Source organism: Parasteatoda tepidariorum, chromosome 1 (assembly GCF_982258835.1).
Source record: "Parasteatoda tepidariorum strain Cologne lab strain chromosome 1, Ptep-v5.0, whole genome shotgun sequence".
In the NCBI taxonomy this organism is placed as follows: Eukaryota; Metazoa; Arthropoda; class Arachnida; order Araneae; family Theridiidae; genus Parasteatoda; species Parasteatoda tepidariorum.
The window spans coordinates 38741084-38768675 of record NC_141755.1 but is presented as its reverse complement, the minus strand read 5'-3'; the positions used below and the strand labels follow the sequence as shown (position 1 = coordinate 38768675).

The window sequence follows — 27592 nt, the reverse complement described above, 5'->3', positions numbered from 1 at the left end:
AAATACAATGAAAAATAATGCTCCTTGAAATTATGAACTGCTTGAAAAAGAAAACACGCTATAAAATAGTTGAAAAAAATGAACTAAATAAGGAAGTGCTGCTCCTTAAATTGTATAATACATCGGCGCATTTCAAATGTCAACCTACGAGGGGCCCTGATTCCGCATCTAGTTAGGTCATCAGGTCGTTAAGTTGAAAAGTGAAAGGACATAAGCAATCCAGGTCATTGCCAAGGTATAAACTTCATTGATTATTTGCGCAATATTCAGATATACTTCTTCAAAGTCGTATCGAGGTTAAGTTGCATTATTTTTTTTTTTAAACTAATCTTGTTTGAGGTTTTTGGAAATAAATAATTTTTGAGAATAATATTGGGGAGCTTTTGTTTTATGCTCAGGCCTTTTTAGTTTATTCTATTATGGTAAGGCACTTTTATTCTATTACAAAGGCACTTTTACCTTTCGAACCACTTTTATTGATATACGGATCACAGAAAAGGCCAAAAAATGAAAGATGTGAGATGAGTTAAATCGCTTTCTGCACCCGAAGGGTATATTTTCGAAACCAGTTCAGTCCAGTTTTAAAGATTTTTAGATGAAACAGAATTTAAGAACCCTTTTCCCCTCACCTTCTTTGACTTTTGATTAAACCTTAAATGTGTCGATGCTTTTTTTTAATATTAATTAACTGAGTACTTTGAAAAAGCTGTGTTGTATCGATTTATTTCATAGATTAGCGAAAAAAGCGCTCGATAATTTTTTGAATTCTTACGGATATTTTTTTTTCTTCAAAAATTAAAAGCAATAATATTATGCTCTTAGTTATTTTCGATAAGATATTCCTGTAGTTTAAACTACTATACTTGACTGTTTTTAGATTTTTTAAGTTTTACTTGCCTTAAACTGATAAAAACCAATTTGGAAACAAATCTTAAAAAAAAAAAAAAACTTAAAAGGAAGACTTCGAAACTTAACGCATTTTTTAAAGCAATAATATGAAGAAAAATTGTAACTTTTCTGATCACTTTATAATTTTCATAATCTTTTGACTTTTTGAAATCAATTTCTCGCAATGCACATTATGTATGAATAGGAATTTTGTGTACTTTTAATCTAAATTTTCAAATTTATTCACTCTAACCTTAGTTAATTAATGTTTTTCGGTTAACTACCTAATTTGGTAGTAATGCAATAATAAAATCTAACAGTTTCTTTGAATATGAACTCAAGGTAACTACTGCAAAGTATTATTAAAATATATTTTTACATTATTTGACAGTGATTTTTTCCCCCTCAAAGTATAAGTTGAAAAGTATATAAATGAGAAAGGTATAGCAAGCTTTCTATTAATGCACTTACAGACAGAATAAGTCTTTGTGAGCTTTAAATCACTTTTCCTCTAAATATCAATTTTTATATTGACAGACATATTTCAAATTTTACCTAATTTACTTAAAAATTAATCAGCGTATAATTTTACTATTATAAACGTATAATTTTACCATACATTGATTATTTTCGCTTCTGAAAACTGCCATGTTGGAGCGTTTTAGATTTCGTCTTTGCTTACAATCGATAAAAAAAAGTTGGCGAGTGTTTGTAGTCGTCTTCAATTCTGCTTTTCATCTACTGAAACTAAAGTTCGCCGTTAAAATATGTATGTATGTTTTCAGTCTGTTAGTGCATTTTATAGTGTGTAACTTCTATTCACTTCGATTTTGTTAAGTCTAGTTTGAATTCATTTTAATATTCTCTCTATACTGTGTGTATGTCTGATTAACAAACAAACTTTATTTTAGGAAATATTATGTGGGCATCTTAAGTTAATGATTCTTGCGTTATATTATACCGTAAAAGACCATATCTTACTGTAATTATAAATTTTAGTGATACTGAATAACAAAAATGGTGGTGGCTACTTTACAACAAATACAATCCAGGTGCTTCAAAAGAACGTTATGAGGATTTCACTACATTGTTCTTGGTGTGATGGAACACATAGTGGAACGCCATTTTGGTGTAAAATAGTAGTCACTATTTTTGGTGGTCAAACACACGAAAATTTCTTTACAGTAAGGGAATTTATTTAATTTCCGTTACACTTGGTATTATTTTTCATTTGTGACTTCAGATTATACTTTTAGTCGCAATACAACCAAAATTAATGCAAGTAATAATGTATTACACGTTCATTATGTATAACACGCATAATGTATTATACTTACAAGTATAATGTATGATACGTTCAATGGAAACTTCAGTAATTATGTCCCAGCAATTATGTGTTTAATAGGGTAGAAAGTTGTATCTCGGGCCAGTGCAAATATTTGGGCTCTTTTGGGATAAAATTTTGCATTCACCATATATAGTTGATATTTTATAACAACCTACTGCTGTGTTGATGACTATTTTAGTTTTTCCAAGCAAGCTAGAAAACTTAATTTTGCTGTTGTTGTTGTTTCTAATGCCATTTGCCAATACCAGCTAGCGTGCTTGGTGAAAACAAGCAAATTTAAGACATAGGGATGTTTCTTGATTTCCAGTGGCGCCATCTGTGGCCATAATGCGACTTCAGCCACACACATGTCAGTTTATAGGGCGGACCCATTCATACATCCATTCATTCACCCACATATCGTAACTTTAACCTGAACTAGAGAACTATCACTCACCCATTCAACACTGCCAGAGGTCTGATTTGTTATGGGAACATGGAGGACTTTGTAAACAGATAGATTTAACGGTGCACCAGTCACCATTTACTTCACGGGGAGTTTTCGGCCAACAGGAATCGAACTCGTGACCTCTTGGACACAGGCCCAACTCCCTACCAACCAGGCTATCCCTTCCCTAATTTGATTTTACAGTTGCTGAGTGATTTTCTTCAATCGATTTGATTCTGAAATTAAGTTCTATAAAACTTACCGTTGAAAACAGTACTAAAATAAATAAGGATCAGAATGTCATTCTCCTTAAAATAAAATACCATTTTTTTATTTATTTATAAAAATCAATTTATTTACGTTAAGCTTAACAAAATAAAATAAAAAGTGCTTGCTGGTTGAACATTGTAAAAGTCACATCATTGTAATTTGGACTCGTCCAAGGTAATTGCAACTAATTCAATAAGCAAAAATTTTCCAGGGAACTTCTCTCACTATGAATAATTTTTTTTATTCACTTATTAAAGCTGTAAATTTTTGAAACAATCCAAAAAATATTATTTAGTTTTCAGTTTACGTTTAATTGGATTTATTCTAGCTTATGCAGGCTACTTAAAAGTTTTAATAGTTAGAATAGAATTTTAAAGACGTCTTACATTTAAAATTCGATTTCTCAGGAACAATTCAACCAATTTCGCTCAAAGTTTATATTTTGCCATATAAAATTACATTCTTTAAAATGATGTAAAACATTTTATACTTTGCAATTCAAAATTTTTTCGACTATAAATAAGCAAAATAATAATAATTATATTCACATTAAAAATATATTCAGCAAAATAATTAATAATAATAATATATAATAATAATAATAATATAATAATATTCTAAAAATTTTTTTCTCCATGGAATTATCTTCGAATAAACGAATTTTATAAGTGTGTGTACAAATTTTTTGTTTGCTTAAAAAGTTCTCGAGATATTGCGAAATATACAAAAAGTAAAATTAACATTAAGGAGTTCAAACTTTGAACCGCTCCCTTGACCAAACTATGGGGACCATGTTTCCCAGATTTCGGCCATCCCTTATATTTTGGGGGTCAGAAATCCGAATTCATTGAAAAAATATTATGTTTTTTCAGAGAAAATACGTTTTTGCGTCTGATTTTGTAACTTAAAATATCGTCCGCACTAATTAATTAGCATATTTGAAGTCACCCCCTTGAACCATTAAGATTGAGTCCTAGAACGCGTAGATGCAATCATTAGTTCAAAAATTATTCAGAGTGGTCCGTTCATTTTTTTACGCACTGTACAAAAACTCTTCCCTAGAGATGAAAGTTGAGGTCCGAAATCTCAGAAAAAAGTCTCAGGTTTATTAAGAAACAAATACGTCTTTAGTTTAACATTAGCAATTTTAGTAGCTATTTGTATATTATTCTAAAATATAAGCTGTTTTATTTTCCTTCATCATGCAATCCGTAAATTCACATAGGATATGAAGTTAGAATTTTCCCGAAAAAATAGAGTTGATGCTCCCCCTTAATTATGTAGCGTGAAACAAAAGTGAAATTCTATGTTTATTAAATATGTTTATCAAAGATTGCGTGTCTCAAACTGGTTTTACTCAATGAATGAATAGCTGCTTAAGGACATCGAGTAAAAATACAGGCGTGATGAAAATTTTGAATATTTTTTTTTCTTAGTATCTTGACTGACTTCCGATTTTTGATTATTTTGTTGTCGATATGAACTTAGTATAATGATTGACATCAATGTGAGTTAAGCATTATGTTGACATCGGTGACGCTTATCAATTAAGTAAAGCAATAAGCTTTTATTCTTTGACAGAAAAAAAGAGGAATTTTTTTTTGTCTATCAATCAACTATTTACTATACAGAATGATTATCTGCTGAACTAAGTCATATAATAGTGCAAAGTAATATTATGTGACACTTAAAACGTTTCGTGCATGTTAGACATAAATATCGCGTAAAGCAGTGTTTTCCCTAAACGTTTTTAGAAAGCCCTCCCTATCTGACCTTTGATCCCTATAAATGAGCTCGCTTTGCCCTTTTTGTGAAAATAAGCCTCTCTCCATTAAAAACACTGTCTTTTTACTCTTATTTCATTAAAAAAATAATTATTACACATTGATAAAATTACCTGGTGTTTGTAGGTTTAATTCTTATTACTTTTATAAATCAGGAGTCCGTTTAGAAGAAATTTGGGTCCGTTAACGGACCCTTCACAAAATATCTTTTCATAAAAACGGACTTTTCACAAAATATTTTAACAGAAACGGACCCTTCACAAAATGAAATTTCTTTTAATCGGACCTTTCACAAATTTGTTTATCTTCATTATTGTTTTGTTAATTGAATAAACCCTTCCCAGGGCCGTAAACAAGAAAGATGGATGTAAACGAATTAAGTTTTGTCTTCGGCAGACGCTTCTTCCATTATTCGTCCGAAATGAATATTCTGCGTTCAGCAGTATAGGCTAAATACCTAATGTTTGTAACTTGCATCTCTAATTTAGAAGCAGCAATTGCTGTTTATTTTTGAAAATTTAAGTTTTATAATTATAATTTTACAGTGCTGAGCATAATCTTGTATCTATTTACAATTTAGAAACTCCTTGAAAAGGGGTTTTGCAATAACCGGACCCTATTTGCACAAATTCACAGAAGCAGGACCCTGGTTGAAAGAATGTGAGTAATTTTTTCACAATTTCACGAAAACCGGACCTTTCACAAAATGTCTGGACAGACCCCTGTAAATATTAACTTTGTTAGCATTATTCTCAACCGGTTAAATTTTTGCAAATTTTTCTTTTTTACAAGAAGGAAGAGGGGTTATATTCATGAATTTTTTAAGTGATTTTAAATTTCAAAATTATTTTAATACCTATTTTTAAATGCAACTTTAAATGTTCATTTTTTTTATAATTATATTTATAAAATTTAAATTTATTCTTTTTACAATATTTTTTTAGTTTGCTTTATTCTAAAAAGAATTTATGCTCAGAGATTGTCATTCGGCATGCCTTTAGTTATTTTTTATAATCTGCACATTTTTCTCCCGTTTTGTTAATACGTGAGAATTACTTTTTGAAATATATGCATAAAATGATATAAGAGAGGGTAATTTAAAAACCTTTTAGGATCTAATTCAGTTATTATTTAATATTACTCAATTTGATAAATTTTAACTGTGTTAAGAGAGTGTCCTTTTAAAATTCTAAGTACCTTTTACGGTGAAGAAGCGCCTTGCCCTTTTTTATTCCCAAGGCTAACTCAGGCGTAAAGGAGCTACCTTGTATCGTGTCGGCTAGGTTGAACCTTATAACCTTGCCTATTATTCGGTTGCCAAAATGACTACACTATATTTTTTCCAGCGTTATTAGGATTCAGTATGGATGGAAATATAGACTGACTATTGTAACAGAATTATGATTATTACGGTTTAAAAAACTATATTATATTTATTGGTGTTTTTTTTCTTTCCTTTTAGCATTGTTAAATATTTAAGCATATCCTTTCGCTTTCAGGAATAAGGAAGTGAAAAAAAGAGGGCTACCCTTTTGAAAATTTTTAAAATCAACTATTTGGTAGACATTTTAATGATTACAATTCTTTTGTTGGGATGATATACTTCTTTTTCAATAAGCTTTTGTCCATTTTTTATTCTCGCTGACTTTTTATTATTTCAAAAACAATCGGATTTATGTTTCTTGACAGCATTAGTGACCATATGCATTAGATAACAATGGGATAATACAATTCTAAGTTATTTGAAAACCTATTCTCACTTATTATCAGCAAATTTCATTCTTATCGAATTCTTTTACTTCCGGCGGCTTTTTTGATCGCTAGCAATTTGCAATTCATCATGAGGCTAACTTGTAATACTAGATACACTGGTGGCAAAGAAGAAAGAGGAGGAGTGCACTGTAAAAAATTCTGCATCAAATTACGGTAAAAAATAAGATCATTCAGGGTGCCGGTATTTTTTCCTATAAAATCCATTTTTACTGGAACATGTTACGGAACAAAAAATATGATATACCGTAATAATTACTGTAAAATCACTGAATCATTCTAATTAATTACTACTGTACAAATTACGGTATTATATTTCATGGTAAAAATGGATTTTAAGGATGATGCCCCCAAAGTTCCGTTGCTTTATTTTATTTTATTTTATTTTATTTTATTTTATTTTATTTTATTTTATTTTATTTTATTTTATTTTATTTTATTTTATTTTATAACCGTCGTTGAACTGCCAACACACGGTTGGGTTTACGATTACTAATGCAACTGTTGTCTTGCAATATTGAACCCAGTTCAAAACACAAGAGAACTCCTGAATCAAGTATTGAGAGAAATTTGCCTTCGTGGAGGACTTTTTGATGGAACTAACCCTCATTTGCGTTACATGGAGAGAAAAACAAAGAAGACCTGATAGCAAGGGAACTCTAACCCATCATCCGTCTACCACTGGGGATATTTTACGTCAGCACCGTGGTTGGTGCTAGCCGGTTGCGGAATTCGTATTGACCAGCCATCTCTGAGATTCGAACATGGTTTACCCCATTGGAAGGTGAACGCTGTATCTCCTGAGCCACTATGTCACAAAAAAATTTACACCATTACATTATACAGAATTTTTATCCGGAATTTTTTAAAGTATGCCCATAGTATTAATATTCTTCCTTCATTCGAGGCCTAGGTCTGGTACTTGCCGTACAATCTGGAGTTTTCTCTAGTTGATGGTATATTTTAAAACTAAGAAAACTTGTTTCTGTTATAAATTTGAATTGTTCTTAAAGAGTTTTTTTATTTCATTTTCTTTTAACAAAATAAGAACTATTGAAATTGGTTAAAGTTTTTAAATTTTCAAAGCTCCTGATATATTTGTTCATGCGTAATTCTGATTTGTAAATATTCTGAGTTAAGAAAAGCTAAATATAGAAAACTCACACAACCTAAATGAAACACTTCTGATTCATATTATTTTAATCAATAAAAGAATCGAAACATTGAAAAAAAATACTTTACTTGTCTTCGAATTAATAAGAAGATACAAGAATCAAAAAGGAAAAAAATTCTTCTTAAGTTTTTACCAAGCGATTTTGGAAAAAAAAAATCAGAATAATTAATCTCAACTCTGCTCTTCAAAACATGTAAAAAAATTGTTTTTGTGAGTTTTCAATTTTTTCCCTCTTTTAAATTCCGAGTAAAAAACCTTTTTTTTTAAAATCTCTTCTAAAAAAAAAATTAGTTTCGAGAAATATATGAAAGAAGTCTCATTTTCTTTCAATATTTTGTTGCAAAATCAATTATCTTGGTATTGTCCAAAATTATCAAAGTTTTCACTAAGTCAGTGATAAAAGTTTTACTCATATTCCATTTCAAAAAAATAAGTAACTCACTGTTTAAATAATAATTACACACTGCTAAAACTATCTTTGGTTATAGGTTTAAATCTAATTACTATTATAAATATTTACTTTGTTAGGATTATTCTCAACTGGTTAAATTTGTATAAGTTTTTGCAAGAGGAGATATTATATTAAGGAATTTTTCACGTGATTTTAAATTTTAATTTTATACCTAATTTAATACCTTTTTTTAGAGCCCTTTTAAATGTTTATTTTTTCATAATTTTCAGTTCAAATTATAGAAAAAAGCGTTTAAAATGTTTATCAATTAATCAGTTTTTTAGTTCATTTCTTTTTTGAAAAAAATTTATGCTCAGAGATTGTCTTTTAGTATGACTTTAATTATTTTTTTATGAACTACAAATTTTTTTAGGACTTTGATAATGTGTTAAGAATTACTTTTTGAAATATATATGTCACTGTGAATGACCAAAACTGGTGGTTGTTGCCTTCGACCGGTGAATGTTGAGTATCACATATAGTCGCTTTTATAAATGTCCGAAATATATAAGTTAAGTGCCACTGTCTGGTATACATTTACTTGCTATGCTCTACATCAGTGCTTTTTTAAGGTTCAGCGCCACTGCCCGGTATGCCCTTCATCAATATTTTTTTAAGGTCAAGTGCCACTGCCTAGTATGCATTTAACCGGTGCTCCGAACACTGATGTTTCTCCCTATCTCTCCTCAGCAGATATTAAAATATTAAATAAATATAATAATATCAACGAATAAATTAATTATTCGTCGGATATAACAAATAATCGTAAATACATAAATCGGATATAACAAGTATTTCAGACAATTACCAAAGTGACTGGTCCGGGATAGCCTGGTCGGTAGGGCGCTGGACCCATGTCGGAGAGTTCGTGGGTTCGAACCCCGCCGGCCGATGACTCCCCTTGTAGTAAAGTGACTGATGCACGTTAAATCTGTCGAGTCGCAAAAGTCCTCCATATTCCTATAACAAATCAAAACCTCTGGGGGTACTGGATTGGAGATCGATCGTTCTCTGATTCAGGTCAAAATTTCCATCTGTGGATGAATAAATGGATGTATGAATGGGTTCGCCCTACAAACGGGTGCGACGTATGGTGTGGCAGAAGTTGAATTCTTGGTAATAGATGGCCCCACTGGAAAACAAGAACAATCGCACCCCGTCTGCCTAAACAGGCATACGTCAACAACCAAAGTGACTATTTGATTGTTGACATTCACCGGTAGTAGTCGACATTCTCTTGATTTCGGTAAGTCACGGTAACATGTATTCATGAAATCAAAAGGGCAATTTAAAAATTGTTGATGATCAAATTCAGTTATTGCATAATAATTACATAATTTTATGAATTTTTACGGTGTTAAGAGTGTGCCCTTTAAAAATTCAAAGTGATTTTTTCTGTGAGGAAACGCTCTGTTCTTTTTTATTCCTAGGAAGAACTTTGTCTTACCAAAGTGTTTTTTTCGCACCAATTAGCTTGCGTATAAAGCAGGTTCATGCATCATATTTAAGATTAAAATGGCTGTTCAAAGTAACTTTTCGACTATTTAGAACTAAACAAAACAAAATTCGCATGCATTTTCCTAATTTTAAAGTTTATTTGCATAAGAAATTGGCTATTGAAACTACGAATTGCATATGTAATGCATATAAGTGCTTAAATAGATTTTACGGTCAATGTGAATAATCGGTTATCATTAATACTAACCGATCAATATTAATAATAATCAAGTAAACCGGTTAAGGGAATAATTTAAGAGAATAATTAAAAATAAACGGTAATTATTAATATTGATCGGTTAGTATTAATAACAACCGGATTTATTACTTTAACCGTAATACATATACAGTAAATGCGTGTTTCGACGTGCGTGACAAAAATTTGTAAACATCTTTGATTCAATGTGATTGTTTTTAGCTGGCATTGACTTTGATAATGCAAGATAGTAATAGAACAAATAGTATTTGAATTTTATTTTGCTTCTGTTTTTCTTATCTTCTCGTCTTCTATCAAAACTACAAAAACACTCATAAAAATTACTTTTTATTATTTTTATTTTTAACTTATATCGCTTATCGGTTACTGACCTTTCCACAGACTGCATTGTATTTCTTAAGTTTAGTTTTTCCTTAAGATTTCATTCTCTTTTTTTTTAAAAAAAAAACACTGTTGTATTTCGAAAAAGTTATTAATCTCTAATTATTTGAGAATACATCTCAGTAAAAAACAAGTGCTCAAGTGCGGATAAGCAAAATTTTAAGAGTAAATTTTAATAAATAATTAAAAGTAGTTCATAGCTCATGAAATATTATTTTTTTGACTACAATATATATTAATATAATTAATTAAATATGCAAAATAATATGATTTTGTTATAATTAATAAAAATCATATTATTTTTCATAAAAAATAATCTCTTTCTTTACAGAACCTATTTAAACTGCTATTTGTTTTTGAAATATATTTCTATTGTAACTTAATGTGATTGCTTCGGAGCTGCTTTGAATATAAGAAAATTTCAGTTAAAATACTAACTTGACTGCTGTAGTTTCTGAAAGATTGTCGGTAAACTAAAGAAAATATAATATATTTGAAGTGATTTACTATGATATAAATATAGAAAGTGTTCTTTCTAAGCGTTTTTAGGGCGGCCCACCCTGCCTGCCCTTAGTGTGCCTATTAGTGCGCCCTCTTAGCTTTTTTTGTAAAAATCCCTAAAAAAACACGGCCTTTTTATTTATGTTTAATTTTTAAGAAAAATAAATTAACTGTCAAAATAATAATTACACATAAAAATTAATTGTTTTCATAGGTTTAATTATGATTACTATTACAAATATTTACTTTGTTTTTATTATTCTCAACCGGTTAAATTTCTATAAATAGTACTTTTTTCAAGGGGGTATATTAATAAAATTTTAAAGTAATTTTTAATTTTAAAATAATTTTTTAAAAAAATACCTTGCATTTTTTTAAAAAAAATTGCACCTTTAAATGTTTACTTTCTAATAAGTTTCACTGTAAATTATAAATTGTGGAAAAAATTTTTTAAGCTGTTTACCAAAAAAGAATTTTTTTAGTTTACTTTTAAAAAAAAAATTTATGCACAGAGATTGTCTCTTAGCATGCCTTTAATTTTTTTTATTTTTATAATCAACATATTATTCTCTTATTTAGATAATGAGTGAAAAGTACTTTCAGAAATATACGCATAAAATAATATAAGACGGTAACTAAAAAAATATTGAGGATCAAATTCAGCTATTACATGATATCATACATTTTGACAAATTTTAACGGTGTTAAGTGAGTGCCCTTTCAAAATTTAAAGTGCCCTTTTCTGTGAGGAAGCAGCCTGCCCTTTTTACTACTAGGGAGAACTCTGATATAGATCTATAGTAACCATGGCAATAGAGGATAATATAATAATTATGATCTATTTATACAGCATATATTGTAGATACCGAGATTTCGATGTCATTGTACTATAGTAAAAATTGTACAATCGGTACGAAAACACAAGGTAGATTGAATAATTGATTGAATTGTCACGCATTAACATGCAATCCTTATGGTTTAAGTTAAACATATGGTTAAACATAATTTTTCTGAATTATATATATTTTTAGCATATTCGAATTTTTTGATCTTCTTAATATAGGGATTGCTGCAATCAGGCAAATATAGTTTCAATAAATTTGTCAAGAAAGCGGTTGAAAAATTGGGCCCCTTAATTTAATTTATACTTCTTGTGATTTTTGTGATTATACTGTGAAATCAATCACGAGAAAATAAAAAACTTTTTGCACGTAATTTTTAAACTTATTTACCCAAATGTGATTAAAAAAGAGAAACAATTTGTATTAACTTGTACTATAATACACTCTATGAATTTTTTAACAATGTGTAGGTAATAGCTTAGTCTTATTGTTGCCATATACCTCATGGAGTTAACACTGAGAAAAAAAAAGTAAGGTCGAAACTAAAAAAATATGGTAAAATTTGCGGAGTTTCAGTCATAATGGGAAAACTAAAAAACTCGATAATTTTTGTCGAAGCTAAATAAAACAATAAAATATTATTTTATAATATGTTATGAAATTTGCTAATTGTGGTATGATACTTTAGAGCATGGCATAAAAACCATTTATACGGTTAAATTTACTTTTCAGATTTGAATTTTTTACTAAATGAATGGTAATAAGAACTACAAATTTGAATACCAGATTTTCCGGTAAACCGTTACCATTTGAATTGAAAAATTACCAAATGAATGGTTTAAATACCGTCTATTTTGGTTCTTATTACCTGAATTATGGTTTAATTTTTAACTAGAATTGTCATTACCATAAAGTATGGTAATTTTTTCTGTGCATTCATAATTTTTTTAAATTTTGTTTTCATTTATCACGAGCGTTGATAGTCCTTAAAATAATACTGCAAAAAATTATTTTTCTTCATATTTGACTCATGAATTACATTGTTTTCTAATTTAAGATCAGTGCCTAAATGTTCGGAGAACGATGAAATACCAGACATATATCGGGTAGCTTATCAACATGATTAAATTTAGATAAAAATTCTAGGAGTAACGTTGATGAAATAAATTATGTGTTCGAAATTGCCTACAATTTTGATTTGAGGAAACCATAAACTTTAAAATGCACCTTTGGTAGTAGTTTATAGCGCTGATAATCCTTTCTGGTGGTGTTGCTTTGTTCTTAAAGTGTTCAATTTACATAAGTTATTGAATCTAACATAAAAATTTGTTTTTTAAAATCGGTGTTTTTAGTACTTTTATGTTAACAAGATAGCTATCAAGAAAAATCATAAGACTTCGCAATTTTTTCTTATCTAATGGAAAACTTGAATTACTTCATATCTTAGTTAATCGAAACTAAATCCATAACTTTCAAGCATCTAATAATTGATAGAAGTCCATATCTATAATTTTTCTTAAGACCAAGGCCACTATACCTTGATAACTGTAGCTGAATTTGTATTATAATTATAGACTACAGAGATTATATTGGTTTGACTTGAAACTATTAATTACGATACATTAGTTTTAGTTTCTTCTTTCTAAACTTGTATTTTGTAATAATCTTTCATTAATATTAAAAAAATATTTTCCTTTTCACAATAGAGATGATCATTTAAATATCCGAGTTACATTATTTCTATGATATTTTTTTAAAATTTTAACTTTGTAACCGCAGATTCCTTTAAAGGCATTATTGTTTTGTAATGTTAAAATAAGAAGTATCCTCATATATTGTTTGAACATTTTTTTAAAACTACATTGAGAAAAAATAGCATTTTATTTCAACCTAAATATTGTATAATTTACCATGTTTCTGACTTTACCGTGTACCCATTTCTACTGAAGTGATTTGATAAGTTACTTTGGTAAGTTACTTTTGGTAAAATCCGAATAAATAAGGCAGAATGTTTCTATGAATGTTGATATGTGTGTATGTACCCTATACAAATCCGCAATTTTGAACCTATCAACGCCAAAATTTGCTGTACATACGTTCAGAGACACGGTAGACCTATATATAACTGTCTACTTCCAAAACTCCCTCCGGTCTGAAAAAAAAAAAGAATCAATAGGATTTAATAAGCATTTTATAAAATGCGTCATGCGTCATTTTTTAGCTTGCAGCTCTATCAATAAAAAATTAGTTTTATCCCACGTTTTTATGAATTATTTATTATAGGTTTGTTACGTTACATCATCACAAGTAAAACCAACGTTAATAATTTTGCAACGTATAGGGATGATGTCACTGAATTCATGTTTTAAAAGGTATTTGAAACCACGATGAACTTCTACAGATAAATTTTAATTGCTGTTTCTTGACATAAAATAGTTGAAATTATTCAACTAAAAATATATGTTCTAAAAAGAGCATTTCTGCCTCCACATATTTCCTTTAAGATACTATTATCAGTGAGCATGAATCATTTTTCTAAGTGATCATTTTTTAAAATAACATTTCAAATTAAAAGTATATTGGGATAACAAATTTGCTTAGTTCAATTTGCAAGCGTAGTATTTTAAGTACAATTTTTATTCGGATTGATCAATTGACGGATGTATTTTAACCCCTTAACTGCCGAGCAAAATCTACGTGATTCACTCCCCAGTGCCACCGTTTTTCGCTCAAGTGCACCTTCTTACGCGGTGTTTCGGTGGGATAAAATGATGCACGCTTTGCAATTTAAAAACAGTTTACTTTTACAAGACAAGAAAAAGGAAAGAAAGAAAATACAAAATTTAAATTAAATAATAAAAATACAATAAAAAAGATGCTAAAACTTAGCTGTTGTATGATAAATCCTGAAACATGGTTGGACACATAAACCAACACCACATTCATCGCACTGATATTCACGTTGAATTTTTTTCTTGAACAAACAGCACATTTTCGCGATGCATTTTTCTTTGAAGACGTTGATGGAAAGAATAAAAAGCACCAAATACATACGGAAAACAAAAGCGAAAAAAGAATAAACCCGACCTTACTCAAATAAATATACACAAGCGATTAATATGATATCACTTTTCCATAACATCCTTTTTCCATTCCGAAATTAGTAATGCATTCGCAAAGCAAACACTTTCAAGGCCATTTTACTGCATTCTGATGTAGGGGGTGTAGTTCTATTTATAGCAGCGCAATGCAAAGCATCGTACTTCAGGAAAGCGTATATATACGCCTGCGGCAGTTAACGCATCGTCTGGCCGAGACGTATATATACGCCCGCGGCAGTTAAGGGGTTAAATACAATTTTTGCATTCATTACTTAGAGCATGAAACTGAAAGCTAAGCTCTAAATCCTTTCACGAATCTCTTTTACCGCAATTCATAATATGTCAATGTAATTTGTTTAAAAAATAATAATTGTAAAGCGGTTAATTAGATCAGACACCGATTAACTAATGTTATCTTAAAATGTAACGTAGAATTACGTTGTTATAATAATAATAATAAAAACACAATTCTCTTAAACTCTTAATTTAGAAAACAGACAAAATCAAAAATGTAATAATAACAATACTGGTAAACACCTTTAAATTAGGGATGAAAAAATATTTATATGAAGACTTTATGACCTTTATAGTGATAACCAAAAAAATATGGAAATTATTGTGGGAAAACTCGTGGGATTCCTACCATGGGATTTTCCCGGCCAATAAAAATGCACCGACAACAATGGAAAACTGTGACACCATCATTAGATTTTAATATATAGCTAGAAATGTGCTACTATTTTAGAAACTAGACATATGACAAATGAACTCACGTGATCTAATAGTTAGTTATACATGATTTTTACTTTATTTTACAATATAAACTTTACTATTGACTGCAGTGGCGTACGCAAGGGAGGGGTTTAGGGGTTTGAACACCCCCCTTGAGCTCAGACAAAATGGCAAAAATAAAAATTTTAGTAGAAATTATGGGGGTATTATTTTTTAAGACTATATATTTTTATTTGCCATATGCCTATCTTTTTTTCTCACGGTATTTCTCAGAATACTGAAAAAAACATTTACTCTAATAGGGTTGTACTTTTGAAACCAAATTCACGTGATACTGTTATGGACTGGTTTCTTTCTGTTCTGCCAGTCGCGATAGTTTTCGAGACTGGCTGTCATTTGCGAGGTCTTTACGCGATGATTCTGGAATCTTAGACGTTCTGTCGTCTTTGATACAATTCGAGAATTTTGGAGATGCGGTGAAAAATTATATAAAAGGGGGAACGGAGTACAATTTAAGTTTTTCTGTTGTACAAAATGTGATACTTCCGTTGAAGAAAACGTTTCTAGCATAACAAAATCTGATGAATGTGAAAGTGGCCCTCAAAGTGTTACTTCCCACCCATATGACATTGGACTTTTTTTCAGAAGATATTACATGCTAGAAGATATTACATTATGTTCTTAAACTTAAAAAATCAAATCAAAATTTAACTAAACAATGTTGTCTAAATAAAAAGTCAAAACTGTCTAAATTAGGGAAATAATAGTTCTTTATTACATACTCGAATTTCTTTTAGTAGCTTCAGAAAATTATGAACACCCCCCTTGAAAAAATTCTGCGTACGCCACTGATTGACTGCATGAAAAAGGTATTTGTAGTTAAATAACGCGTTTTTTTAACCTTCCTGCTTCGTAATTTCACGAAACTTTAAACTATGCCATAGCTTGCCATAGTTTTTCTTGTAAAATTCACAAATAGGACTATTGATAAAAAGTAACCAATTTTAAGTTCATAGTTTTCTTCAAAATCTACAGTTTTTCGTCTGATAGAGAATTTGTTTCGGTATTTAAAAAACGCAGCTTAAACTTAGACGTTTAACAGTTTAACTTTACTTTTGATGTTAGATAATCACTTATAATAACATCCCTCGAAATCGATGTCAAGGTATGAAAAACGTAGACACAAGAAAAAAGTATGGCCTAGTAAAAACAACGGTTAAGGTCGTAAAAACCTTAACCGGACTTCTGGCTGCAAGGGCATTTAATTTTATTAATATTAACACTGTAAAGTTGTATTTTTATTGTTTTAACTGCACTAACATTGTAAATTTAGATTGATGATACTAAAAATATAAAGAAACTTGCTCTTAACATTTGTATTTTGCATAGTCACATTTTTTGACACGTAATTTTATTTTTCAAGTAAAATTAATATTTTATTATGACCCACAGCTGTTAATGTCTTGTTTCTTCTAATTTTGTCACTAGGTTTCCCCTTCTTAATTTTGTGTATTTTACGATTCAGTTTGGATTCCTCAAAATATTGTATTACGACTCTTTTGTCACATTTTGCATATTTTAGGAGAATCCAAATTATTTGTAAATTTTGAAAAGTTATAAGGAAAAATTTTAAATTTATTTCGCAAAAGATGGGGTAATTTTTTAACATTATGCTGTTAATATTAAATTATTATTTATATGTTAAATTAAAAGACGACTAAAATTAAAAAAAGAAACTTAATATGAAAACAAACGCAATACTTCTCAAATGTTAATTAAAATTTTATCTTATTACTTTGTTTCAGATTTATTTTGACACATGTTTGTCAATTTTGAGAAACCCTTTTTTACTGCATAATAATCAAATTTAAATACTAAATTCCTTTAAGATTCTAATAAATTAGAAAATTTATTCTATTCATGAATCACTCAAAAAATCATTAATCATAATTAAGAAAATTAATTATTAAAGTGATTCATTCATGAATAACTTTGATGATTAATTTTCCAATGTGAACACAAATTTCTTTGATCTTCTCATTGAGGCTCTTTTTGAATCCAACAATAACCTTCTCCTAAGAACATGGGCAAAACAAAACTTACATGCTTCGAGTATTCTAAAAATATTTAAGGCTGTTTTTTTGAAGGCTCCGTTGTAACATGAAATTATGCTTTTTTGTGAATAGTATGCTATTTTTATAGCTGCTGTGAGTTTGCAACTGTTACTCATGACTGTCAGATCAAGTTCAGCCTATTTAAAGAAAATTAATTACTAAAGTGACTTATTCATGAATAACTTTGATGATTAATTTTCTAATGTGAACATAAATCTCTTTGATCTTCTCATTGAGGCTCCTTTTGATTCCAATAATAACCTTCTCCTAAGAACATGGGCAAGCAAAACTTACATGCTTCGAGTATTTTAAAAATATTTAAAGCTGTTTTTTTGAAGGCTCCGTTGTAACATGAAATTATGTTTTTTTGTGAATAGTATGCTATTTTTATAGCTGCTGTGAATTTGCAACTGTTACTCATGACTGTCAGATCAAGTTCAGCCTATCTAAAGAAATTTAATTACTAAAGTGATTCATTCATGAATAACTTTGATGATTAATTTTCTAATGTGAACATAAATCTCTTTGATCTTCTCATTGAGGCTCTTTTTGATTCCAATAATAACCTTCTCCTAAGAACATGGGCAAAACAAAACTTGCATGTTTCAATATTCGAGTATTAGAAAAATATTTAGGCTGTTTTTGAAGGCTCCGTCGTAACATGAAATTATGCTTTTTGTGAATAATATGCTATTTTCATAGCTGCTGTGAGTTTGCAATTGTTACTCATGACTGTCAGATCAAGTTTAGTCTATCTAAAGCCACCGCTGTCTACGCTTATTTTGAAAAAGGCGCAAAACGTCAATATGGTGAAAAGTCACAGTTTTATGAAAATAAAAAGAGTTTGTGGTCTAATTTTTTAATATTTAAAAACTTACTTTAACGCTTCATTTGCCTGGGCTCACAAAAATTTGCAAAAACTGAGAATACGGCATTGATTTTGATAATTTTTATCTAGGTGAAAAAAATGTCACCAAATTAGCAATTTTTAGAAAAGTTTAATAACTTTTAAAATATTTAAGTTATTTATCTGTTCTAAAGCTTAGATAATTCTTCACAGCAAGATTACACATATAATTTAAGACGACCGCATTGCTTCTAGTGTAAGGCACTTAAACTATGGCTTTTTTATTTTCCTTGGCGACAGAGCTTCTAAAAACAGCGTTAAATAATCAACAGCTTAAAGATTCTACACAATAAAAAAATGACACATCCTTTTCATCGAAACGTTATGAGTAATTAACGCTTCAATATCTTATGCAACGATTTTAAATACCCATTATCTGTTACAGTAGAATATGTTTTTTGATGTTTATTTGAAAAACATATTAATAACATAATGAGAATAAACGACATCCTTTTAAAAATAAACGCAGTTTTAACAATTATTTTAATGTGCAAAATAGTTGTCAATAATGTCACTTTCAAGGCAAATTTAATAAAATTTATTTTCATTTATATATTTATAATTTCTATGAGGTGACATATGAAGGCTATATTAAAAAAGAGTTAAAATAACATTCATGGTTTGTTGAGTTATCGTCACTGAGCCATTTGATTCGTTAAGGCTTATACAAAAACAATGAATTATTGGCGTAGCAAGAAAAACTTTATTTTTAAATAAAGTAAAGAAAAAAAACAACATAAAGCTATGAAGGTTCCTTTTAAATGCCGATTGTTAACCCATCAAATGCCAAAATGAGAGAAAAAAAGATGTTTACTTATATGCAGTAATATTAAAATGCATAAAAACCATAATATTCGTAAAAAAAGTCATTAAGTGTTTAACAAAGATTTATTTTAAGGAGTATTCCTTAATTTTAAAATTTGTTTGAAATCTAAACGGGGGATTTTATTTTGAGATTCTTTGAATTCTTTTTAAATTTTTATAGGAAACCAGTATCAAATGAAGCATGCATTGAAAAGAATTATGTAAAAAAAGTCGCAAATAGTTGCATTTATAAAATATTTACTTGTAATCTGTCTTTATTTCTGATCATAATGCAAACTTAACAAGAAAATCTGTAATTGCAACCCTATGTTACCATATATATACATTAACTTTCTCTCGTTGAACAGTGCCAGACTGTCCAGAAGGGAAAAGTCCGGAATCTATAGTGCCAGAGTGTCTGAACGGGAAAAGTCCCGAATTAATAATGAACTTATTCTTTTCCTTAGAACAATCTAATTATAGCAGTCAGTCTTTGTTCTGCAACGCTGCTTGTAGGCAAGTTCTCCGCTATCGATGTCGCTGTTATACTTATTTTCCTTCCTTACTAAATTTGTTCTTAATTTAATTATTGTATTTTTTCCTCCATTGCTCCACAAATCACTACAGATATTGTTGGCTCATGTCCATGATGTGCAAAAAACTGAGTTATAATTTTTGAAATCCGGTGAAGGGGATACGGACTAAATTTGTGGAGCTAAATAACTTTTAAAAACCCGTGAAGGAGCTCTAGATGTATCTGTTATTTATGTCGCTGTTATCGATGTCGCTTTTATACTTATTTATACTTATATATATGTGTGTGTGTGTGTGTGTGTCAGAAAAATGTGAAGCTCATTCTTATCTATATGCATCCTGAGGTACAAAAAATTTCTAAAACATTCACGAGTGTCCACTAGATAATTATTAATTATTAAGGTCTTCTTTAAAAATTGAATCAAATTTAGCTCGGAAAATTAAAATAATGATTTCGAGTTATAACATTGAATAAAGCGGTTACATATAATATTTCTTTCTCTATTTAGAATATATTTTGACAAATAATGTCGTTATACCTACTTTATAACTGCTACCACTACTATGACGTTATACTCGTGTTTTGGACAAAATCAATTTTTCGTGTTTTGGACAAAATATGTTTTTTCTTTCAATTGTTCTATTGTTATTTCAAAGTATAGAGGAATGTCCTTAAAAATATGACACTTCTCTTTTCATATGAAACCAGTTTCAAAAGTATCTTGCGGGGCAGAAAATAATAAAAATTTCTCAAATTGTCATAAGTAATCGAACTGTATCAAATGTTTTTTAAAATAACTGCATAAGAAAATCTGTGAATTCAGTATGAAAATATACTAAAAGAAGAACATATAACACTAAAAAAAGAGTTAAATGGAACATGGTTATAACACTAAAAGGAGCTGACAGAACAATCATTATAAATAATATATTAATAAATTAATTATTAATAAAAAATTCACAAGTGTCCTTAAAATTAATGAATCAGGTGCAAATAAATTTAAGATGGCAATTTCATGCTATAACACCGAATAATTAGCCGGTAAATTAGCTTTTTTCACTCTATTTAAAACATGTTTGTATGAATAGCGATGTTACTGCTATCTATAATTTGGATTTTTCGTGACAAAAAATAATTTTTTAAAAAAATATATAAATATTACTACATACACATGCTTGTTTTCGGATAGTATAATGTTCATTCTTTCAATATGAAACCGATTTCTAAAGAATCCTGCAAAATGTATTAAAAAATTCTTGTATTATAAAACTACACTAAAATGTCTTATGTAGTCTAATCAGCCAAACTACGCTAGAACATCTGCACTAGTGAAGAATAATAGACTACGCTAGAGCATCTCCATCTAATCAGAATTTTTTATAATCATTTTTTTGCCATGAATATAATTTATTGAATTTTAGTTCTTAGTCGGCGAAGAAATGAAATTATGGTAGAGAAAAAACACCTTATGCGGAACACGAAACATAACTTTATTTTAAAGTGAAAAAATCTTATTTTCTTTGCACAAGAGTACGGCCTTGAATGCACGTCACGTGACAGATATATACACATATTTTTAGGATGTCACTGAGGTGGTCATTTACTAAAAGCATATTCCATATTTGTATGTTTAGATCTTCTTTTTTCTCCCTTTGTCAGCCTAGACTTTCTCTTTGTCCAAAATATGAAATAAAAACGTCTCTCACACGCGAAGTTTTCGTGATATAAAGCTTAACATAAATCTTGGGTGAATAAGAAAAAAAATCGCAATATCAAACATAAAAAGGTGTCTAGGATGCGTAAAGTATTATCATCCCCTGAAATTCCATAATTATAAATACACTGCGAAAAAAAAATGGTAAGAACTACCTGAATTTGTTAAAATTTATCGTGTTTCTGACTCAATGGAAACGCCTAAAAGCTCGGTAATTTTCACCTAAGTACTTCAGTAATGATTATAATTAAATTTAATATAAAATATATTATTATAATATGTGATAAAATTTTATAAATGTGTCAAAATTATTCTATCATGATTTCTTAGAACATGGTACGAAAACAATTTATTCCATTAAATTTACTTTTCAGTTTTGAATTTCTTACTAATTGTGTGGTAGTAAGAACTATAATTTTGAAAACAAGAATTTTTGGTAAACCGATGCCATATGAACTGAAAAATTACCAAAAGAATGATTAAAATGCAGTATAATTTGGTTTTATAAATCAGAGTTTTGATTCTTTTTACCAGAAATGTTATAACTAAGGCCCGGATTTTGATGACATTTGCATTTTTTTCATTTTTTGCATTTTTGGACATTTTTTGTCCTTAAGAGCATTTTTTGAGATTTATAGGGCATTTTCTTTAAATTTTGGGGCGTATTTTGCATTTTAAAGCATTTTTTAAATTTTTTGTTAATTTTAATAATTTTTTATAATTTTTTATTATTACACTGGCTTCTAAACAATGAAGAAAATCTCTAGGATATAATAAGGTGAAGCAACATCTTTTCAAATTGAAGAAGAATCGTCAGTAAGTGTGACCGTCCTTTTCAAGTACGCACCAATAACATCAGTAGACGTTGAAAGAAGCTTCTCCTGGTATAAAAATTTGCTTTCAGACAAGAGACGCTCGTTTACATTTCATAATATTAAAAAAAAAATTAATAATCCACTGTAATTCTGATATGTGGTAATATTATGAGATGGAAGTTGTTATATTCATTTAAGTTTCTATACAAAATGAAAATTTTTTGGAGACAATATATTTTCCTTTTTTTGTTGTTGTTGTTATTTTAGGATATAAAACATATTTTTCAAACTTTAATGAACGTAGAACAAGTATTGCATTGCGTTATATTTTTTAAAACGACTCATAATATTTTTAAAGAGTAAAACATTGTTTTAGTTCAATATTTTTACTTCTATTTAAATCATGTCATAAGGCATTTTTAGCGCAATTTTCGCATTTTAAGGGCATTTTTTGCACTTTTTAGGGGCATTAATTGAGATTTTTTAGGTCATCAAAATCCGGGCTCTAGTTATAACCATGCAGAACAGTAATTTTACCAGAATTTTTTTTTCAAAAAAGAAAAAAATATATAAACCTTTGGTTTTTAATAGTAATATTACAAAAATTAACTGCAGATTATAACCAAAATAAATTACAATAAACCAAAGTTTGTTAAAAATAAATTTTAATGAATATATTTTGATCAAGTTATAGAGCGTATTTATTTTCATAAGAATTCGATCCTAAACTGGATTTTCAGATAAATACAAAGACATATAGTAGTTTTCAAATATAATGAGCATTTTAGAATCCTTTGTAAGGGACATATAATATTTCCAACTTATTTATTAAATATTTGGCAAACTGAAATGATGAATTACTCACAAGACAGCAAAATAAAAACATTTTTTTTTATATCTGACAAAAAAATAAAGCAGAGATAATGGTGAAATTAACTGGAAAATCTCTAAATACTGCCAGATAACCTGTTGTTTATTTACAATAGTAGAAAAGATTACGTAAAATTTTAGAACGCTTGGCAAAATTAAAAAAAAAAAAACGATCAAAAAGTGAAAATAAGTGAAGGTAAGTACAGATAAATGAACAAACAAATGAATGAATTTAAAACTGTACTTACCCTTTTTAAGGGGTAACTTGACTATTATTTGACAATGATGCTAAATTGTGGTAATAGACTCTGATGGTACTATGGTGATACGTGATGTGGTAATAGATACCCAATATGACAATAAAGATACCCTATATAGGCATATCTATTATAGGTCTATGGTATGAAAAAATACATTCATTATCAATTGAATTCTTGAGGCATGATGACGTTTATAATATTTAAAGTGTAGAGTATAAAGTATAGCTAAATTCACCTCAATTTTATAATAAAAAAATAATTTTTGATGCTTATTAGGAATTTTTAGTACAGCATCTGGAAAGGGATAGTTACCATTAATTGGTTAAAATAAATTTCTTTCGACAAAAAATGAGAATTACTTCAATAAAATCTCTTTAAAAAAATTAACTAAATAAAAATAAAAAAGGCAATAAAAGACTATTTGGATAATGCCTATAAAATTAGTGGTAAAAATGATAAAGGAACGGAAGAAACATTTTATAATTGAAGGTTTCTCAACGACTCAAAAGAAAGTTATAGCTATCTATTAAAGTCTATTGAAAGAAGAATCCTTTGGTCAATAACCTATTGCACATCTAGTTGAAGAATCATTCATCCATTGAAAGAAGGAAAGAGATATTTAAAGTAAAAGGAATTTAGTTAAATCATTTATTTAATTCGATGAAATAGATTACTTGGGAGAAAGTCCTTGATCTAATTCAATGGCCTTCTATCTGAACATATTTTTTACATAAATTTTGAAACTTTATGTGTGTAAATCGATTAATAAAAATTAAAAAAAGTAAACGCGAAATGCCAGTACGTTATAATTTTTTCAAATAATAGCCGCAGTACTCATATTTGATTTACTCATGAAACTAATTGTATTGAAATATAGTATCGACTGCTAACGTATTCTAACAAGATGCGTAGCGTTTTTAAAAAATGATTAAAGGTGCTTATTTTCGTTTTTTTAAAAGCCCTTAAAGGTGCTTTTTTCAATGGGTGTTTTTAAAAAGTTCTTAATTTTTCCTTTTTCAAAATGAGATTTTTCCTTTACCAAGTTGGTTTTGCTTTGACCTATGCAAAAGGACACAGTTCACATTGTTCTATTTAACATTTTCACAATTAATTTAACCTCAATCTATTTCGGCGTTTTGTCATTTCGTAGCGTATGAAAACACCATTCGTTTTGCATGATTCAAAATTTCATGATTTTTGACAATTGTCAAAAACAAGGCGAAAAAGGTTTTTCTTGACATGACGGTTAAAGCAAGATAAAACCGTTAAAAAACTTTCCAACCCTGCCTAATTATGATATTTTTTTAAAGTGCTTAAAAATATTTTTTGAGCGCTTGAAAAGTGCTTATTTCTTGGTGAATAATTTGGCTACGCACCCTGTCTAAATAATTTGCGTCCATCGAAACACTGCATTGATTTTCTTATTGACTTTTCGCTGCTTCATAAATCTCAAAATTCCTTATTTTTCAGTAATTTAGAATAGCGGTTGTCAAAAAGGGTTCCACAAAACCTTAGGTTTCCATGGAAGGATCGCAAGGGTTCCAAAAGTCATGGCTTTTTTTCCCCACAGATATGACTTTTGAAACCTGTAATTATAATTGCCAGCAACCAATAATCCAGATTTTTCTCTTTGTTTTTTTTTTAAAGAAATTAAAAATAAACCAACAATATATTAAATAAACTATTAAAAGAATATGCATACGCAAAAAATAGCATCACTATTTCTTCTCATCGAACTTTTCAATTCAAAATAAAATAACTAAATTCAGTAATGCATACGTTCTTTTGTTTACCAGTTCCTATGTTTATAACAGTTTTTTAAACCATAATTTAACTTATTTTATTCATTTTCATTTAATGCATACATCGAGAAACAAATTCAGAGCTAGACTAGAAGTAACTCCAGACATATTAATTTAAAGATCTGACATAAAACCCAATTTTAAAGTTTACAGAGATGAAATAATGGGAAAAACCTCACATTAAATATTTTCTAAATAATTATTCAATTTTTTTGTTTTGCATATAGTACATAGCTGCTAATGAACTTTATAATGTTTAGGTTGCGTTAAGAAAACCCGGATCATTTAGGGTTCCATTAAGAGTTGGAAACTGCTGATTTAGAATTTGTTTGAATGTGCAGTTTGAGTAAGAAAAAAAAATGACTCTCACATTGTCGCTTTGGTAAATGTCTAAAATCTGCGCTAAGTCTAGTTACGTGCCACTGCCCGGTATAAATTTGCCCGGTATGCTCTACATCATTGTTTCTTAAGGTTCAGTGCCACTGCCGAGTATGCATTTAACCGGTGCTCCGAATACTGATGTTTCTAATAATCTATCCTTAGCAGATATTAAAATAGTGAATAAATATAATAATATTAACGAATGAATTAATATCAAATCGGATATAACAAATATTTCGGACATTCACCAAAGCGACTATGTGATTGTTGACATTCACCGGTGAAAGTCGACATTCTCTTGATTTCGGTCATTCACGGTAACGTATATAAGTATATAATCTCAGTTAAAAAAATATTCCTAGGTATTTCATTTAATAACGATCAAATCACGTTACCGTGAATGATCGAAATCAAGAGAATGATGTTTAAATTTTTTAAAATCCTCTAAAATTACAAAACTACGAAATTTTAAATTGATTGAAAACGAGCTAATATTTACCGAGCAACAAAAGTAATTATTTTATGTATAAAACGATAATTAAATTCTTAATCTAGGAATACTATAATTGAAATGATAATTTCCATCGAATCATTTTTGAACTGTTAAGTTAAATTTTTTTTATCATCTAAAATGACAAAACTACTAAATTTTTATTAATCGATACGGGATTAATCGATTAATCGAAAACGGGCCAATATTTACTGAGTAACAAAAGCAACTTTTTTATTTATAAAACTATAATTAAATTCTTAATTGAGGAATAATATATAATTTAAATGATAATTTTAAAATAATAATAAATTCAATTTTAAATTATAATTTTAAATAATCATTAATTCAAAATTAGAATCAACAATTAAATTATAATTATCAATTTTAAAGTAATGAATAGATTAATTGGAAGGATAATTTTAAATTATCATTTCAATTATAATACTCATAACAATATCGAGAAATGATAGTTTAAAGTGTATTACATTTATGTTTGAAAATTAACCACATCTAAACTTTAAAAATACAGAAATTTTCAGTTTCTATTTTGAAAACAATATTAAAATTAAATTAATGAGGAAATCAGCTTAGTGTTTTGCACCTTATCTTAAAAACTAATGACAATTCATGTCTTGTTAAGTAATTTATCAAACAATTTGAATAATTAAAATAGGCCAATATTTACGGAATAACAAAAGTATTTTCTTTTTAATTATCATTTAAATTATAATTATCGATTAAATTGTAATTTTCAATTGAAATATAATAAATAATTTAATTGAAATGATAATTTTAAACTATCATTTCAATTACAATATTCATAATAATATCATGAAATTATAGTTAAAGAGTGATGAATTTATGTTTTAAATTTCCAGTATTTACTCGTGAAAGAAATATTGAAATTATTTGGCTAATTTAATCAATTTGTTTTTTTGCACTTTGTGTAAACGGTTTATGTCTCGGTAAATAATTTATCAAACATTTTGAATCATTAATAGGTTTCAAAGGTGAAACAAAATTTGTTATTTCTGAAAAAATTAATAGAAAATAAATAAATAAAAATAACGGTTTGTATGTAAATATGAACCGAAGAGGAACCAAAACCAGTCAGTCGAGTTTTTAAGATACAGTAAAGAGACGGCAATAACTTCGGTTACGGGATAACTTCTTCAGTCGACGGCATTGAAGGTCAAGGTCTGCGTGTCACTAATAGTTCTTAATCTTAATATGTATCGATTTATTCATTATAAATATTATTAACTATTGCAATTTTTATCGTTCGTTAAAGCACCTTTAAATCAGTTCTTGATAGCATATTTTGATTCCAGGTCCATTCTTACAGGTAGCGTAATTATTATTCTTGCAGTATAAAATTTATTTTGAATATATTAATTATGCTGTTTTTTTCGCTTAGTTTAAACTATTTATTTTAAAATAAATATGTTGATTTAGTTAACTCGTAAACGTATCTTGTATAAAATAATACTTTCTACTAATTTTTTTTATTTTCA

At 28.6% G+C, this 27592-nt stretch overlaps 1 protein-coding gene across 3 annotated transcripts in view; it reads left to right on the top strand.

The window, feature by feature from the left end:
* The window catches only part of LOC107441256 (DGAT1/2-independent enzyme synthesizing storage lipids), a 70873-nt gene that overhangs the window by 19864 nt on the left and 23417 nt on the right, over positions 1-27592 (top strand). Inside the window, exon 1 of one of the 3 annotated variants that reach the window (XM_016054452.5) lies at positions 27214-27423. The exons of the other annotated variants lie outside the window; for them this stretch is intronic. The gene's annotated coding sequence lies outside the window, so the exon portion shown is untranslated. Of the gene's footprint in view, positions 1-27213; positions 27424-27592 lie in introns of those variants that run through there. 3 annotated transcript variants of the gene reach the window in all.